The 18376-nt window shown below is 39.9% G+C and overlaps 1 pseudogene; it reads right to left on the minus strand.

The window, feature by feature from the left end:
* The window catches only part of LOC105987212, an 83601-nt pseudogene extending 67049 nt beyond the window's left edge, over positions 1-16552 (minus strand).
* Positions 16553-18376: the final 1824 nt, after the last annotated feature.

The following is an 18376-nucleotide window of genomic DNA, read 5'->3' on the forward strand; positions in this document are numbered from 1 at the left end:
ATTTGTTCATGGTGGAAGGAAATCTCCCAACCCCAGAATAAAAGATGTCATTAGAGTTCACTTCCTGTATGGTGTGCACAGGTCTATGCACACATAGTTCAATCAATATGTTGATTCTTCTCCAGCTTGCATTTTTTTTGAGTGTAAGAAGAAGGGGATGAAGGTGGATCAAGGAGGGTTTCAACAGTGGGATATCTTGTTCAAACAGAATAAGGATGTCTTCCCTTTTGATACATAACTCCCAGTAAAGTAGAATGTTCTAGAAACTTGAATGTGCCTATGAATTACTTTATCTAAGAAACTAATATATAGGCTCACCCCCCTGAAAGCTGTCATTCTGAAATTCTCTTTGAAAGTCCAGTAGATTGCTTTGTACTCACCAGGCATGAATCACAGTAGCTCAGTTGTTCAGAGTTCTCAGCAGAAAAGTTTATGCTCTTTGTAATTCTATATCTCCTTTCCACATGGGTCTGTTGGGATGGGCAAGTTGGAAGAATTTCCAGCTATGCTGCAATACTATACAACCTGAAATTTCTCTGGGGATAATGAGTATCTTTGCCTTTATTTATTTGTTACAGATACCAAGATAAAGTAATCCCCTAAATAAACACGGACTTTGGTGAGAAGCTTATACTCGCTCTTAAATATCTGTAATTGTTTAAGAATCCAAAGATCACATCTGTACAACTTGCATTATTGGTGTTGTAATCAATCAATATATTCTGGAAAGAGTCCCCTTTTCCATGAACTTAGGGATGCTGGTCATTGAATTGAAAGAAATGATATTTATTATAAAAGTGATTACCATATTGAGAGCCACAATTGGAATCAAGTTCCTCTTCACCCCACCAAGATTCTTAAAAAAATAGAGGGAATACATTTCATAGTTTCCCTTCTTTCTTAGGTTCTGGGATTACCATTTCCCAAGTAAATATTATTTTAAATGATCATATTGAAGCAATCAAGCAGGTAAAGAGGACATTTGAAATGGAGAGTTGAATAGACTAAAAGACGCAGATGTGAGGTAAAGGATTCATCAGGTGAGACACGAACCTCTTCGAATTTCAATTGCCTTCTATGTGAAGTGGGACTGATAAAACTTTTAAGAATTTTTAAGAATCCATTGAGACAATGTATGTAAAGTGCTAGAATTTTAGGGATGTTGTAACAAATATAAATAGTCCTGCTTTCTCGAGGACTTGGGTGTTGCTTCCAAATCATATGGTAGTGACTGTGTGGCAAGATTTCTTTTTCATCTCATTACGTGTTGACTCAGTTGGGATCCTGAAGGCATTGATATTAGGAAGAAGTTTGAGGAAATCACACTTTTCCGGTTTCTCCACATGATGTGGACTGATGAGTGTTCTGTAGATTGTGACACTCAAATCAGACATCCCCAGGGTGGTGGTTTCCAATGTTAGAAAACCTACTTGGTGCATTATTTCTCATGTCTATTTGTCTTGAAGCAGTGGTAGGCAAAATGCATTTTGAATCGATTGATCATGGAAACTGGTCCTCCTCAATTCGCTTTGGGCAGAGATGGTTAAGTTTGGTGATCAAAAGCACAAAGAGCTGTAGGGAGGACTCTAAATGGGAGATTCTGCACACAACTCAGAGCTTGCATGAGGCTGTACAGTCATAGGAGAGTGGAGACTAGGGAACGAGACGTGAGCAAAATGCAGGGGGAAATGAATGCACCCAAAGTAAGAGAAGCCATACTCTGTTACTGAGTGAGAATGAAGAAGAACCAAACCTCTCATAGTACAGAAAAAGGAAATTGCTAACATTGATTTTTTATCAACTTGTGTTTCCCCTTTCTTTTAAAGTCTAAGGGAAGCCATGGAGACCCCATCAAGGAAAGGAGGAACAATCTTTGCAGATGACTTTTCAATTCAAGACAGGTGTCATTTATTCAAGAATATGTTCTTTTTTAATAGGCTATACTTTCCTGGAGAATTCCTTAAGTTTCTGACAGCAAAAAGATCGAGTTGCTGACTCTGTACGTACTACATAACCACTTTTCTTTTCCTCTTGTGAGGAAAGATTTGTTTTAAAGCAATCCCAGTCAGTGCCATTGCTAATGATCATCTATACAATGGTACTAACTTTCCTCTGGAGAAGTTAGTCCATTCAAATTGATCTACTGTGACTTATTCCTTGCTACCAGCAGACTCAGAGTCTAACAGACAAACCATTTAAAGCACTGTTTTGTGTCACTGAGGAATATTTATGCTTGTGAGTCTGTTCTTAAGCAGACCAGAACACATTTGAGGTGGAGTTAAAAACATCATATTGGTAGCCTAGATTTACACAGAAAGAGATAAAGCAGAATCCTTTATCTTTTTTAGAGTTTACATCTGTCAAATGCTGTCACCTGTAAAAACTGGTAACGAATCACTAGAACTGAAATATTGCTTAATTTCAATCCCTTTAAAACTGAGATTTCTATCATGCTCTTCCACACATGCATACGTACATACATACACACATATATCCATCCACCCATATATATATATATATATATATATGTATAGAATGATGTTAAAATGCAGATGCCTAAGAAAATATATGTTTTCTTTAAAACCTCTTATTTTTATGATTCATTATAAAACTACCGAGACCTCAAACTTAAGATATACTATAACATATGAGGAATAATACTAAAGAAAACTTTAAGATGAATAGCAAGATCAATTTTTTCTTCTTTGAAGGTAAACATTGTTTTAAAGCACATGGGAACGTTACCTTTTCAGTTGCAAATTACCTTTATTTTTCAATGATGCAAATGAGGTGTATGATACTATAGTGGGCTGAGTTGCTTCGCTCTCTGAATTCTACACATAGAAACAATGAGTGAGAGGTGGGATGATAAAGTCAGCTGTCTCAACACAGGTATTCTCTCCCTAGGCCCACCACTCAGAGGTCTAGTGGCTTTGGGGGGCTTTTGCAATAGTGAAAGACCACTGCCACCTGTGGACAGAAGCAAGGATTACAGACAGACGCTGCAGGCCACAGGAGAAATTATTAGTGCAGTAACTGAGCAAGCTGGTGAGTCTAGTATCCCACAGTTTGCTCCAATAAATGTTTCATAGATGCAGCCACAGCCTGGGGTGGAGCTTTTTCACAAATCACTAGCCATCCCTCTGTCTATTTGAAGAATGTGATTGCAAGATGGTCTGCCATACAGAGCAGACTGCTTAAACTCAAAAGCCTGGGGGCAGTGGTGGTAAATTGTTAATTCAGAGGATGCAAGTGATTGGGACTGGATTGGAGAATTCATGCCCCACCTTGATGCATTCAATTTTTCTTTTTCAAAGAAAGATCGTATTGCACAAGAGACACACAGGTGCAGCTTAGACTTAGACTGCAGCTCCATTACAGGAGGTTAGAGAGGGATATTCAAGATCACAGGTGAAATGTGGGCACCCATGAATAAGTCTAATCATTCTTATATTTACTCATGTACTAATTTATTCATTAAAACTATTTATTGAAGGCTTGTTTTATTTTGGATACCATTCCATAATGTTAGCGAACTTGAACAAAAACTAAAGTAAAACAAACATCACACAACTAGAATTACATTTGTGATACAATGAGTTAAAAATCTTAGGCAGCTATGAAAATAGGGTATGCTTCATAAAATGCATTTAAGTCACATGACTATTTTATAGACAGTTATGCATCTCTTGATGGCTATGCATTCTGAGAAAAGCATCATTAGACAATTTTGTCATGATATATATGTCATAATATATTCTTACACAGACTATGATGGCAATATAATATTATGGGACATTGCTGTTTATATGATCTGCCACTGACTGATATACCTTTGTATATATAGTTATAGGGTTTTAACACGAGGGACACAATGGTCTGCTGATTACATTAAATTCCCATATGGTCTTATCATTTAGATAGTTTCTTTTATCCTTGCAGAAAGAGTTCATTTTAGATTTACTATAGAATAGTTCTTTCAAATCACATATCACTTGTGTATATAAAAAGGAAATACAGGTTGAAGGTGGCCTTTCTAATGCCTTTCCATGTAGAGAGTTAAGCTCTTTTAAATCACTTTTTGACTCAGAGTCATCAGCATTCCAGGCTTTCCATCCTGGCATTCACAGACATTAAGATTGCTGCGGGAGGGGCTGGATGTGTGGCCCAGTTGGTAGAGCACTAGCCAATGAGCAAAAGTGGCAGGTACCAAGTTTCGGTCTCGGTCTGGGATCTAAGAAAAAAAGATTGCTAGGGGACTGTCCTATCCCAGAAGTACTCCATTGTGGTCTGTGAAGTTTTCTTCCCTGGAGTTGTTAGAATTTAGATGCTGGTGATGTCTTTTACTTATAGCCCTTCTCAAACATTAGCTAGCCTAATATTGTTTCCTCAAATGGCCCTCAACTGGTTGGTTGATTATAAAGGGAAAGGCTTCCTTATAGAATCATGTCACTAAGACTGCACTGTATTTACTCACATACTAGCAAGGGTAAACACATCAGGACACCCACCTGACCCACGAGGTTAGAAAATGCCATTGTTTGAAAGTCATCAGAGATACAAGAGCATAGAAGTAATAGTTATAGAATAATATTCTATGACCTGATAGATGTGGTACAGCCACTCTTAGTTCCTTACGGTGAGTCGTTTTGTCTTGGGGGAGGTGACATTTAGAATCAGATTTGATAGCTGAGGACTTATGCAGAAGCAGAGGTGGAAAGTGTGGTACTGTTAGAAGCAGGCCTAGATCTGGCACAGACAGATGGGCAGCTCCATATAGCACCAAACTACGCTACATTTTCAGACTAACTATAACAGGTGACATCTACGAGGTTAGGTTTCTGCGCAGATAGGCCATCTTCCTGAAGACTTGAGCATAGGTAGGCCCTGCCCTGACAATGAGGGACCATCACCTGTTAGTTTCTCTTGAATGTGTTTAACGTGTACTTACAAAAATATGTAGTAAGTCTAAAATTAGCAGTTTTCCTTATCTGAAATTCCCAATCCACCTCATGTACAAGGTAGGATGGATGTCATAATGCAATGTATTTCTTCGTATAGAACATTTGGTGATCTAAATGGAGACTATTTTAATATATATCCTCCTTCATCTAAAGATATTGGTTCCGCTGAATGTTGATAGCTCACACCTATACTCCTAGATGCTCAGGAGGCTAAGATCTGAGGATCATGGTTCAAAGCCAGCCAAGACAGGAAAGTCCATGTGAGACTCTTCAATTAACTACCAAAAAGCCAGAAGTGGAGCTGTGGCTCATATGGCAGAGCACTAGCCTTGAGCACCTAGGCCCTGAATTCCAACCAGTACCAGCACACACATGTGCCCCCGCTACCCACAAAGTTGTCTTATTTAAGAATTGACAAAAGAAAGCCAAAGAGGCAACCACTAGGGAACAAATGAAAATATCTTCCAGAATTTGCTTTAACTGGGTAAAGAAAATTGCATATAAAGTGGTTTATGGTAGTAATTTTTATGGACAGGAAGTTGGGTTCACCTTGCTTAGATCCAACAAAATGGAAGTGTCGATTGAAGGGGCTCCAGACTCTTGGCTTTTCAGGCATGGGCCTATCTCTAGCTGCGCTCATCAGCAAGGATGTTGGCGAGTTCAAGGAGCCAAGTGGAGGGCCGGGCTGCTATACTGTGGAGGAGAGCAGTGAGGAATCCCACAATATGAACTCTCCTTTAGGAGTTTAGTCTCTGTCTCAAAGGAATTGGGAAGTTACTGAAGTGTTTAAACAGCAAGATGGCATGATCACACTTGTATTTTCTCTCTGATTCATAAAGCAAATAAACTATTGGGAACAAGCTATTTTCTCCCTGGACAAGACAAAATTCTTCACACGTGTGTGTCAATCTGGATTCAGACACAGATGAGCCTTCTTTCAGGTGTTTCCTGGCAAGAGGGATTGGTAACCATCCACACAGCATTTGGACATTTAACAGAGCTGAAAGAACAAACTACACCAACAATAGTAAGTCCACAACTTCAATGGAGCCATCCGTGGCTTTATTTCTAATTTACTTCTTATTCTTCCTGGATAAATGAATAAGACAAAAACAAACTCAGAATCGAGAGAGGCAAAGGAAGTTGGAAGCCCTCCGGAGTGAGAAGGAAATCAGTTGAGTCCCAGACCATATGAACCCCCACCTCCCCAACAGGGAGTAAGATATTTGAAATAGCTTGGAATGTGGAGGTGGAGGTGTCATGTGGGAATAAAGACATCAATGCTTAAGGGTCTTGGCAAGGCAAGGTATACTTCTACAGAAGGGTGTGTCATAAACCAAAAATCTTGGCAAGCAAGTATGTAGAGCAGGCATACTGCTCCCTTTTAAACCCTAACCCAGCAGGCCCCGCCCCTCTGCTCAGATTGGCTGAACTCAGGTTCACAGTCTGCAAAAGAATGTGGCTTAATTAACAAGGTGTAAATTAAAATTCAAGGCGCTCCTAATAGGATGTCTTAAAATGCAGCAGGAAAAGGATACATGCAACTGAAATGTAATTAACAAGGGCCGAGCTAGCTTGCCAAAGCAGAACCCTTTAGAAAATAGCCTCACAATTAACAGGAAGCAAACTCCTTTGATAGAAAACAAGTGTGTCTTACAAAGAACACAGGCATTAAACCATTAATGGCAATTTTGATTTGGTTGGAAGTCATGATTCTCTATTGCTGAAGAATGGTCAGGTTCATTTCAGGATTAGACAAGAGCAGATGACAAAGCTATTGTATTGTTGTTTGTCTTTGTTTTAAAGTTAGTTGTTTGCAGGAACCGATGGCTCATGCCTGTAAGCCTGATGATCTGAGGATCATAGTTTGACGTCAGCTCAGGCAGTAAAATCCATAAGACTCTTATAGACAATTTATCACCAAAAAAGCTAGAAGGAGAGCTGTGGTTCAAGTGGTAGAATACAAGCTTTGGGCTCAAAAGCATAGGAACATTGCTCAGGCCCTGAGTTCAAGCCCCAGGACTGGCACACACAAGAAAATATTTGTTTGCTTCTTTTAGAGAAATTCCATTTAAATACTGATGCACATAGAGTTTAATTCAGGTACTATGCCCATTATGCCTTTTAAAACCTTTCTGAAGTAAGCATATAGCTTCCATTCACACTCTAAAACTACGCATTCCAATTAAAGGAAAATAGTACTAATAAACACTGATGGAAGCTAGTACAGCTAGAGTACTTGTGATGGGTTAGAATCTCATTTCATTCCTTTAGCAGCCATAGAAGAAGGAAGGCACTGTTCTGACATAATTTCTTCAGATTGAAAATCTGAATTTCTATAGATTGGAAACTTCTAATTCCAGAAAGCTGATCAAGCGAGGAGTATATAAAATCAAGCACAGAAATGTGAAATATAACTTGCCTAAGGCCACACAGCCTATAGGGAGTGATGGAGATGTAATTTGGGCTCAGGGAGTCTGACTTCAGAATCTATGCATTCAGACACAGTACCTCTTTAAAATGGATACTTTTGAAAAGTAAGCTCATGATATGTATATAGACATATACATACACATATGCTATTTTCCTTTTGAATATTTTCATAAACCCCTATAGCTGGGTCACCCCAACATAAAAATATGGGAGATTTTTTTGGGAAACAAAATCCAACTTTATGGTACAAGATGAGTAAGGTTTAAAAGTAAGCAGATGTTTGCAATGCATATAAAACTCAAAATTGCCTTCCACTGTGTTATTTGGAGTACAGGCATAATTTGCTTCAAATATGATTTTTATCTAAATGGTGTCCCTTAAAACTTCATTTTTAACACCCAAACCATCCCCAGATGTTAGGGTAGAATAGCCCCTGCTGAGTTTGTTTCCCAACACTCCACATATTCCTTCATAAATATTCATGATTCTCTACTCTGGGTACCCACAGAGGGGCAGGATCATTTCTATGAACTCCTCTGGGTTGGGACTAACATCCTTCACCTAGCCCCTAGATCCTGAGTTATAGTGACTTCTCCCATGGTCTCTGTTTTCTCTGTTTCTGCTGATATCTGTGAAGGTTGAAGAAAAACGTGAAGTGTAAAAGAAATGTTGAATCCCAGGAGTTGTCCAAGGTGTATATAAAACCGAGTTTTAAAAGAGAGTAGTATCTGATTCAGACTTTATACCCAGGCTAGCGGGAAGTCACTGTTTTCTTAGCTTGCCAGATTTCCTAGGCAAAGGCCATGCCTTCAGGAGAGGGCTGCAGGTTTGGGATGAGGTTAGAAGTGCACACGACAGGGAATAAAATGGAGGTGACCTGCTTCCACAGACAGCACAGACTCACATTTATGCTTGAATTTTCCTAGATTCCCCCAAAGTTCCAGGAGTGAATCTGCTTTATTTTGTAGCAAAGGAAACAATTTGGGGGATTGAGAGGGGATGTAAGAATTATGAATTTCCCCGTACGTTCAGTTTACTTTCTCCATTTATGGCGCCGTTCTTAAATCAGATATATTATTCACATATGCCATATTCATGGCATACCTTTACTTCAAATGATATGAACTCGACTTCCTCCAGACTCAAAGTGGGGAAAAACAGGACAGTACAAGATGAACAGCCGATCTGCGACATTCAACCATGTTTTAATGCCAGTTGGGCTGGATACATTCAGACTCACTATTTTAATTTCTTGATTTTTTTTCAGTTCATTTTTTCATTTGTGGGATAGAGGGAAATAGTAGTCACAACCATTCCTTGTGAAGTGTCGGGGGCACAAATGGTCAGGCTTTGGTCTCGAATATTTTGGAAATGCCACCCAATTCTACCAAAGTTTCTACCATAATACAAGTGACTTGTGAGAGGGGCAAACTAAATTGTCTGTCCTTCCAGGTTGAATAATGACACAGAAGACTGGGTAGTAACTTCAACTCGTCTTTTCTGCGAATATTCTTGTTTTCCTCCTCACTTGGAAACCCATTAAGTTGGCTGGTAACCAGCAACTGCTCTTCAACTCTACCAAAATTATTTTAAGGAGGAGATGCTGGAGAACAGAACACAGAACATTATCATGGACAAGGTATGCCTTTTTAGTTCCTGGACAGGGATCTCATCACCTGACATAGATTGATATCCTGATTACAAGACAGAAGAATTGACTAGAACAGAGTTCATGATCTGAAAACCTGGCACTGGTACACTGGAGTCTAATGTATCCCCAGGACTGCAGTCGCATGCTGGAGATTCACTTCTATCTGAGCTGTGCCTAGTACTGTGTCATGGGACAAATCACTTAACCTTTTTGAGCCCAGATTTCTAATAGCAAGTCAGCCCTAAATTTTTTTCTTTTTCTTCATAAAGAATGAGTTATATAATTAAGATAAAATTGGTATAATAAAATTGGCATTGGTATCATATACTCAATTTTTGTTACCTTAACATTGTAACATATGTAACATGGAATATGTAATATGTAACATGGAACCAGGTAATTTGAGAAGATGGGTGGGATTGAGAGAGTTGGGGAAAATGATAGAAGGAGTAACATCGATCAAGATGCATTGTACCCGTAAATTAACATGTTGAATGGAAACCCCTCTGTATAACTACTTAATGATACCTATCTAGATCTCTTTCTCTGTGTGTGTATATATAAATATATATTATATACATATGTTATTATATTTTAATATCTTATAATAATATTTTAATATATTATATACTATATAGTATATATATATAATATATTATCTATTATATATATATATATATATGAGAAAGAAGTAGCTGAGAGCTAATATTAGATTCCCACCTCCTGCATTTGTAACCATGAGTGTCTAGTTGACTGGGTTGAGAGAAATGTGGGGAAGAGTGAAGCAAGGATATTGAGTGTCCACTAGAAGATAGAGTAGGTCCTTGAGAAGCCAAGTTAATATTAGTAGCCATATTTCCAAGGAAAATAATTAGTGGGTTGCTGGATGAAGAGGTGGCTGTCTCTATGTGCATTTGGAAGGTAATAATTCAGTGTATTCCAAGGAGCATGCATAGAAAGGTCACTTGTTTTCAAACGAGAGATATAAACCTCCGTTTCACCACTTTTTCATGATTTTCTTTCTATGAAGACATACCTTGGAGGATAGTTTAGAAGGTTGGGGGTGGGGGTTGCTGAATGCTGGTGGCTCATGCCTATGATCCTAGCTATTTAGGAGGCTGAGATTCTGAAGATCACAGTTCAAAGCCAGACCAGGCAGCAAAGTGAGACTCTTTTTGTTAATTCTCTTTTGTGTGTGTGTACCCAGTCCTACAGCTTGAACTCAGGGCATGGGTTCTGTTCCTGACATTTTGTCTTCAAGGCTAATGTCCTACCACTTCAGGCATAGCTCCACTTCTAGCTTTTTGCTGGTTAATTGGAAATTAGAACCTCATAGACTTTCCTGCTGGGGCTGATATAGAACTGCAATCCTCATATCTCAGCCTCTTGTGTAGCTAGGATTATAGGCATGAGCCACTGGCACCCGACCATGAGACTCTTATCCCCAATTATCTACTAGAAAGGTAGAAGTGGCACTGGGCTCAAGTGGTAGAGTGCTACACTTGAGCAAAAGAGCTCAAGGAAAGCACCCAGATTCTGAGTTCGAGCTCTGGGACTGGTACACACACACACACACACACACACACACACACACACAGAGCTGGATGTTGGTTTTATGCCAGATTTTCCACTAAGGGCTCCTTGTTGATGACTGTAGGTAATATACAGTATTCTGAGGAGATCTTCCCCAAGATAAGCTGCATAATCCAAAAAGTTCCATCCCTGGATCATTCCTGCTGTATCCGTGGTGATTAACGGCTTTCAGCGCATTCTGTGTTGTGGAGGAAGATGATGGCGAGCCTCCCATCGAGGATCTGAGTGCTGACCATTGAAAGTAGGAGCACAGTCACACCTGATGCACCATGTGAAAGGCTATATCTTCCTCTGGCAACTTTACACACATAACTGACACAATTGGAAATAATACCTGCAGACAGGTCCACTGCCATGAACAGCTCCTGACTGGAATGTTCATGAGGCTGGAAGGAAAGCTCCACAAAATGTGCATATTTGCTTCCATGTGAAATAAGGAGAAAGGATGGGATGTCGACATCACCCTGGGAGAGCAAAGGCCCTCTGCGGCTGTATTTAATGCGAGTTATCTGATCATTGTCTATGGTAAAATACTCTCCATAAATAGAATACAAAGACATCTGCAGCTATGATTGCTTACACACAGTTACTGGCCACCACTTAGGTTATTCTACCACTTGCGAATCTCTTTTCTGAGGTTTCCTTCTTTGTGTGGCCTTCTGCCATCCAACCAATCAACTTTTAGGCCATCAAAAGAACTCCAGACTCTGGATTTCAGTGACTTACATGATCAAACAGCAGCTGAACCAAATGATGCACAGCCTGTTAACCCCACAATGAAGAAAAGTTTCATGAGGGTCCTGATGGGGATATTCCTGGATAAGAAATGACGTCTTCTATAGGAGAAATCAAAGCGCTTCTCTTGTAAGCTTCCCTACATGACCCCCTGGGTCTGGTCTTCAAAATTCTACCTTCTTGGGTACTTTTCTAAATCCATATTTTTTTTTGTTGAATAAAGGAGTTAAACCTGCATCCAATCAGCAGTGATTGTGGTCAGGGCAGCAGAGCGTTCCTTATACATGCAGCTGCCCACTGGGATCACCATGCCCTGTTCCCAATCTCTTTCTCGCTCTTATTTAAGTGACATGGCTGGTACTGTATACAGAGACTGATGTCACTCAGAATTCCAGTTCTTATGTATGATGTCATCCAGCAGGCAGAGCTGTCTGCCAATAATAGAGCAAGCCTGTTGATGCCTGGCTTATTTGTAAGCTATACGTTGAGTGTGTATCTGGGACATTTTAGTCAGCGTTTCTTGCTTTTAGTGGCCTGTCACACATTCTACTATGCCACTGAGGAGTTCAGTCCAATGGGGTAGTATGCATTGCTTAGATACAAGCCTGATGCTATGCACTGTTGATCTTCCTCCCCATCACCTGGAATTCCAATTGCAATTGTAATTGTACTACATTGTAATACTGTTGCTATTACTGACCTGGCAAAATGATAGAAAGGACCCTTATCACAGTGTCTTCACACCCTCTTTATTTGCCTCCATATAAGTAAATGGAAACAACACTCCTTGCATAGAGGACAAAAGCCTGGTGAAGAGCTTCTTGTGGTGTCTGTCCTCTATCTGAGCTCTTGGATAGGAGTTGGGGCTTTTGTTTTGATAGAGTAGGAAAGGCAGAAATTGCTTGGAAATGGGTTCTGGATTGGGCTATTTCTTCCTGACATCTGAATGTGTAGCACAAAGCGAGAAGACTACAGTCTCCTAGCTATGTTCACAATCCAATAATACTCTGGTGGTAGAGAACAGATTGTTCCCTGACTATTCCATGTGTGGTTATTCAAGATGATGGCATCCATACACCAGGAGGATGCATGGCCCCTTCAGTAAGTTGCCCTTGCCATCCATCCAGGGTCAGTTGCAACCGGAGGGGAAATACTGGAGGGCCACAGTGAGTGTGGCTGACAGAGTGCTTCCATTGGGGGCTTCAGGAAACACTGAGAGAGACCTTGAGGAAGTTTCTCACCTGCTGAATTATTGGCAATTAATAGAACCTGCTGAAACTATTGTCATTTTTTAACACATAGCTTTTAATGGTAAAACATTTCTGAAGGAGGTCACGTGTTGGTAGAACCACTTTCAGAGTAGCCCTTTAGGTTGAACTAGAATTCTAGGCTAAAATGGCAGAGTGAGTAGCCCAGAAAATTTCTCTACAGATCTATTTGAAAGTGTGTATTTGCAACAAAACAATGGAAGTCAGATATGCAAACTACCTAGATACCGTTATTTGCATGTGTGATTCTATTTTTGAAAGATCTTTCAAATAGAGATGGATCTTCATAACAACTTGTAATGAGGTTAGTGGTATGGAGTAATATTGTGCCTTACTTAGATGCGTTGGATGTTGGAAAGATGCTCAGTTCAGAGACTTTTACTGATCCTTTTTCACATTCCAAAATGTGTAATTGTGGGGAAAAATGAGAGGTTGCATGCAAAGTGTCTAGCAAGAGAGGCCTTAAATCATTGGTAGCTCTTTCTTTCTCTGAGTTACAAAGAGCATTAGTTCATGTATCCTGTAAAGGCAGTTTTTCAGGTGTGGTATTCTGTTTTTTAACATAGAGACTTATTTTGATAAGATTTAGTTAGCAGTGTCTGGGATAAAGGAAGCTGAATGCACTGGTAAATGGTGGCCAGGTTTAGAGTCCCTTTCTGCCCACAACCCCTTCCTCTGGGAACTGCTTCCACATATATCTGCCAATGATGAGGATATCTGAGCAGCATTATTCTACGACTATTTCCCCTAATTACAGAAGACTAGACCACAAATGGCCATATGGTTCAAATTGGGTCAACCTTTCTATTCCCCTAAGGTTTTAATTTTGGGCCCATGAGAGAGACTGAATATATTAGCTTTCCCCCCCAAAAAGACTCTAAGGCAAGAATTTGGAAACAGCAGTTTATTAAGAAGATGTCGGGAAACATCTGTATGGAAAGTAGCGACAGAGAAGGAAATGATGTTCACAAGAGGAAACTCACCAAGGAAACTGACCATTTGGAAATAAGCGTTTAATTCTATTAGGGGATTCTGGTAGCCAACATGACATGTCTTGAGTTATTCCATCCAGTGAGAGAAAAGATAAGATACTTACAGGTTCATTGGTGTTGGTACTTGTTAAAGGCTACTCCCAGGAAGTGCCCAGTCATTTGCTCTTCCTATGTGGGTAGAGAAGATTAAAACACAGAGAAGAGAGGGCACACGACTCCAGGGACTGTGAACTGTCAGGGAGATGTTTCAGCTCAGACAAGAATCGCCTGAGGATCCTTCAACCCACACAACCGATTCCTTCATCTTGGAGATAATACCAACAGAGCAAAGCCCACTCAAACTTGTTGCATGGTTGAGAGCCAAGTTATAAGCCTTCAAAACATTCCTCTTTCTTTCCCCCATAAGAAAAGATTCAGGTCATTTTTACTTCTAAAATATGTCATATTGGGTATGAAACACACTCAATGTGAATTTTCGCGTGTGTAGAATTTGTTTTCTTGGAAACGAACGGACATAGATCCTCTTTCTCTATTAATTCCCCCCCAAATAATAAGATTTGAAAATAGCAAAACATATTTGTGTATGGTTCCATATTCTATTTATGTAGATGACTCCTTAAAATGCAAGCATGTAGAATTATAAAAGTTACAAATGGTATAAAAATAATTCTCAAGGAAAACTGATCCCTAAGGGAATAACAGGGCTGCTTTGATCATGGACTGTGACCCTGTCAAATGTTTGCAAGTTGACTGATTAAAATTGGGTCAGTGGAAAACAGCATTTGAAGACTGAACAAGCTAGAAGCATTTAAAAAGATCACAAACAATCACATATGATTGAAGAGGACAGGTGTTAGCTGTGCTTGTATAAAGAGGAACTGACACTCCAAATGAATGGAACAATCACAGCAACACCCAGGGTGATGTGGAGAAACAGCAGTTATATCTTGATTCCAGTGAGACCAGAGTTACAGCTTGCACTTATTTCTGCAATCAGGGGTGCCTTATGTTAAATCGCATACCCATTATGGGCCCTTCATGAAGTGGCTCCCCATTTCATAGAGAAATAGGAAATAATCCCCAATATAGCTACTGAGCTTGAAGACTGGAAAAAGCAAAACATCACTATAGACTTGGGAGTTCACATAAAATAATCAAAGGCTAATAACAGAGATAAGATATAAGGGAATCTCTGTGTGTATCAGAGAGAGGGAGGGGGGAGAGAGAGAAAGAGAGAGATGAAATACTGAGAATATGGTAACATATAAATATGAATTTCAGTCTACAAACTCCCAAATCTTTAATGAAAGCAATATTGCATCTCTGTATTTTCTAGAAATCAATTTAATTTTTATTTCGTGCCCATGTTCTTCTATACCACGAGTTATTTTGCTGCGCTTCTTATTTGGATTTTTCCACACATCCTGAATGTTGATTTGATGCCTTGAATCTTGATCAGCACTTCACCCAGATCCAAATGGAAATTCTCCTTGTACTGGTCACAGGGCAGCTTTGGCTTAGGATGTATCTGTTGCTTCTCTAACCTATATCTATAAAGAAATCATCTCAAGCTCAATTACATTCACATACCCAGGACCAGCTGATTAAAAAGGGTAGAAAGCTTTACCTTACTTTACAGGAGTGAGAATCCTTCTTCCAGAGAAACTTCTGGGCCATAGGACCTAAGGCCTTGGGGCTTGTTTTGTCACCAATTGCAAATTCACTGGGACAAATGATGCTCCATGCCTGATGTCCAAGTTATCTCTCTGACACATGCTAAGGATTCCTGGGGCATTTTCCTAGTTCTCCCTCTTGGTGAGTTGGTTTAGTATTTCAATTTGCCATCCACTGAAAGGTATGAAGAATCTCCAGCCTTTTTTTTTAGCCATCCAGTGTGTTTTATGGTATATAGAGTGTAGATTTACAGGCACATTTTAGCTACCACAATTGAGGGAAATCCTGCAATCTGTGTTTCTCTGGATCTGGCTTATTTAGCTTTAATATAATTTTTTCCAAGTTTTTCCATTTCATTTCTTTTTTCCTTTTCTTCTTTTTTAAATATATATTTTTATTGTAATGGCATAATATCATGATAAATTATACAGGTCTCTAGCATTCATACACAAAGAGACCAAAGGAGCATATTCTTTTTTTTTTGTCAGTCGTAGGGCTTGAACTCTGGGCCTGGGCGCTGTCCCTCAGTTCTTCAGCTCAAGGTGAGCACTCTACCACTTGGGCCACAGTGCCACTTCCAGTTTTCTGGTGGTTTATTGGAGATAAGAGTCTCACAGACTTTCCTGCCTGGGCAGGCTTTGAACGGTGATTCTCAGATCTCAGCCTCCTGTGTAGCTAGGATTACAGGTGTGAGCCACCTGCACCCAGCCAAAGGAGCCTATTCTTAGGAGAGGTACAAAAAGGTGCAATGCCTACATGCATCTGATTCTATAAAATAACATATATCGAAATGAACTCCAGGAAATGGAGAAAGGAGGTTTTTCTTCATTGCTGCTGCTTTTGTCTTGTCTGTTCATTTATCTGTTTTCAGGAGAGCAAGAGAAGGGCACAAAAATGGAGGGCCGAAGGGTAAACAAATGCAGCAGTGGTACTTACTAAACACTCGGTTGAAAATGCACTGTACAAGTTATGGGTGGGGTCGGGAGGCAAACACTGGGAGAGAGTGAGGTGACACTGTCCAAAAAGAAATGTACTCTTTATGTGACTTATGTAAATGTAATCCCTCTGCACATCACTTTTATAATAACAATAAGATTGCATGACAAAGAAATAAAAAAGCCTGGCCAGATTTACCTTGAAAATCACGCAGAGCTGGTGCTTGTGGTCCCTAGGATCTTCTATTCCACATTGATTGGTTGCTGCCAATCTGTCAGTAGAACACAGGCCTTTTAATTTAGCCATGGTGAGGTGTGTGTAACTGAGCCCAGAGGACAAACACACGAAGCTATGCATGTCTGTCTATCCTAGACACTCAGCCACCACCTCCCCCCTTCTCCTCCTTCCTTGACTCAATTCTGTCATTGGAAAGTGAAAACAGAACTTCTACCCTGCTTTCTTTCTCCCAGTAATCCTTGCTGAAGGATTACTGTCTGTCATCCTTTCTTCCCCAGTGTAAACAGTCCCAACCTTTTCATTTTAAGCATTGACTTGGGAGACAAACCAGTCCTCGTTTCTGCTTTCAGGCTTGTCTAGAAAGTGTTATAAGACTTCAGGTTACACTCAGCAAGGGTGGTGCCCGGTGGGTCGCGAGGCCGTGCGGGGTTGGTCCCTTGTTCTCAGCTCTGATTCATTGATTTGATACAGCTTCTTTTGTTACTGCTGGAGTGTGGTGGTGGTGGGGGGGAACTTGGATTAATAAAGGCATGAAATAAAAGACATGTGGAAAACGTGGTAAATAACAAGGAATGGTGTGGGGGTGAGGCGTGGAGGGCTGAAGAAACTCATTGTGTAAAAATGGAGGCTTCTGTGGGTCTCTGTTGTGGTTTATTTGGGGGTTGCTGGGAAATCATGGTATAGGGACTTCCAGAAATTCACAGTCAGCTGATGGATTTCCAAATGAAAAGTCGTGCGTGAGAAATGAATTTCCAGGTGTGGATGGCCATTTAATTTAAATTTTTCCCCCTTCTGGCTAGTGTTACCACAGACATGCTTTCTATAATGTAGAGAATGTGTCGCTGGTGTCACTCATGTGACGCATTTGGGATTCTGTGCCGTATGTAGTAAAAGACTCACTTGCAATAGCAAAGGCCCTCTTCAAGGATTCTGTTATTTTATTACAAGAGACATCTGAACTCTCTGGAGAGTGCTGAGGAACTTGATACTATTCTATGGAGTTAATGTCTCACATAAAAATGATTAACTTGAAATATAAATGTTGCTTTTATTATTGTATTAGTGTTGCTTCTTCTTCTTTTCTTTCTCTTTTTTTTTTTTGCTGCCTAAGGGCTATGAGGAAACAAAATAACAAATCTTTTCCATGTTGGTTGAACACAATCACTGCATTCTAGTCACTGTGGTTTGACCATCTCTGTAGTCATCAAACCAGGATAATGGATCTGAGCTCTGTTTTGGTAAATATACATATACATGCATGCATACATATATATGTGTGTGGCATATATATATATATATATTTCTGAAATTGTATGAGGAGGTACAAACTAACTTCCGCATAGTACAGGGTAATACTCCCTTTAATCACATATAATTTCATTATTTTCAGTGGCATCCTCAGGTAGGAAAAGGAGAGTAGAAACTTCTTCAGCATGTACTGGTATGTACCAAAGCCTCAAATCTAGCAGCATCATGTGACAGTCCTCATTCAAAGATTACTTTTAAGATATTCCCAATTGCTGCCCCAACACTGATTCTTGCCCTCCTGTTTTCTATCAACCAAACAAACAAAAGTCTTATTCAATTTGGTCTTTAAACACAGAAAACATGGCCTTTGTTTAAGATTCACAATCGTATCCACTTGCTGCCTATTTACAAATGATTTTTTTCCCCTTAGAATGTACTTTTGTACCATCTTATCCTTTTGTTGGCTTGCTGTAACAAAAATAATGTAACATTACAGGGAACTTAAAATCCATATCAAAGGCCAATCCGTCATGTCCAAAATGAGCTTTACAACGTCGGTGCGGGGGGGGGGGGGGGGGGGGGGGGGAGGGGGTGGGATTGGGGGGGAGGGGGGAGGCTGGGAAGAGATGTGAAGGGTAAACAAAG

This window comes from Dipodomys ordii, unplaced genomic scaffold, assembly GCF_000151885.1.
Source record: "Dipodomys ordii isolate 6190 unplaced genomic scaffold, Dord_2.0 Scaffold40, whole genome shotgun sequence".
Classification (NCBI taxonomy): Eukaryota; Metazoa; Chordata; class Mammalia; order Rodentia; family Heteromyidae; genus Dipodomys; species Dipodomys ordii.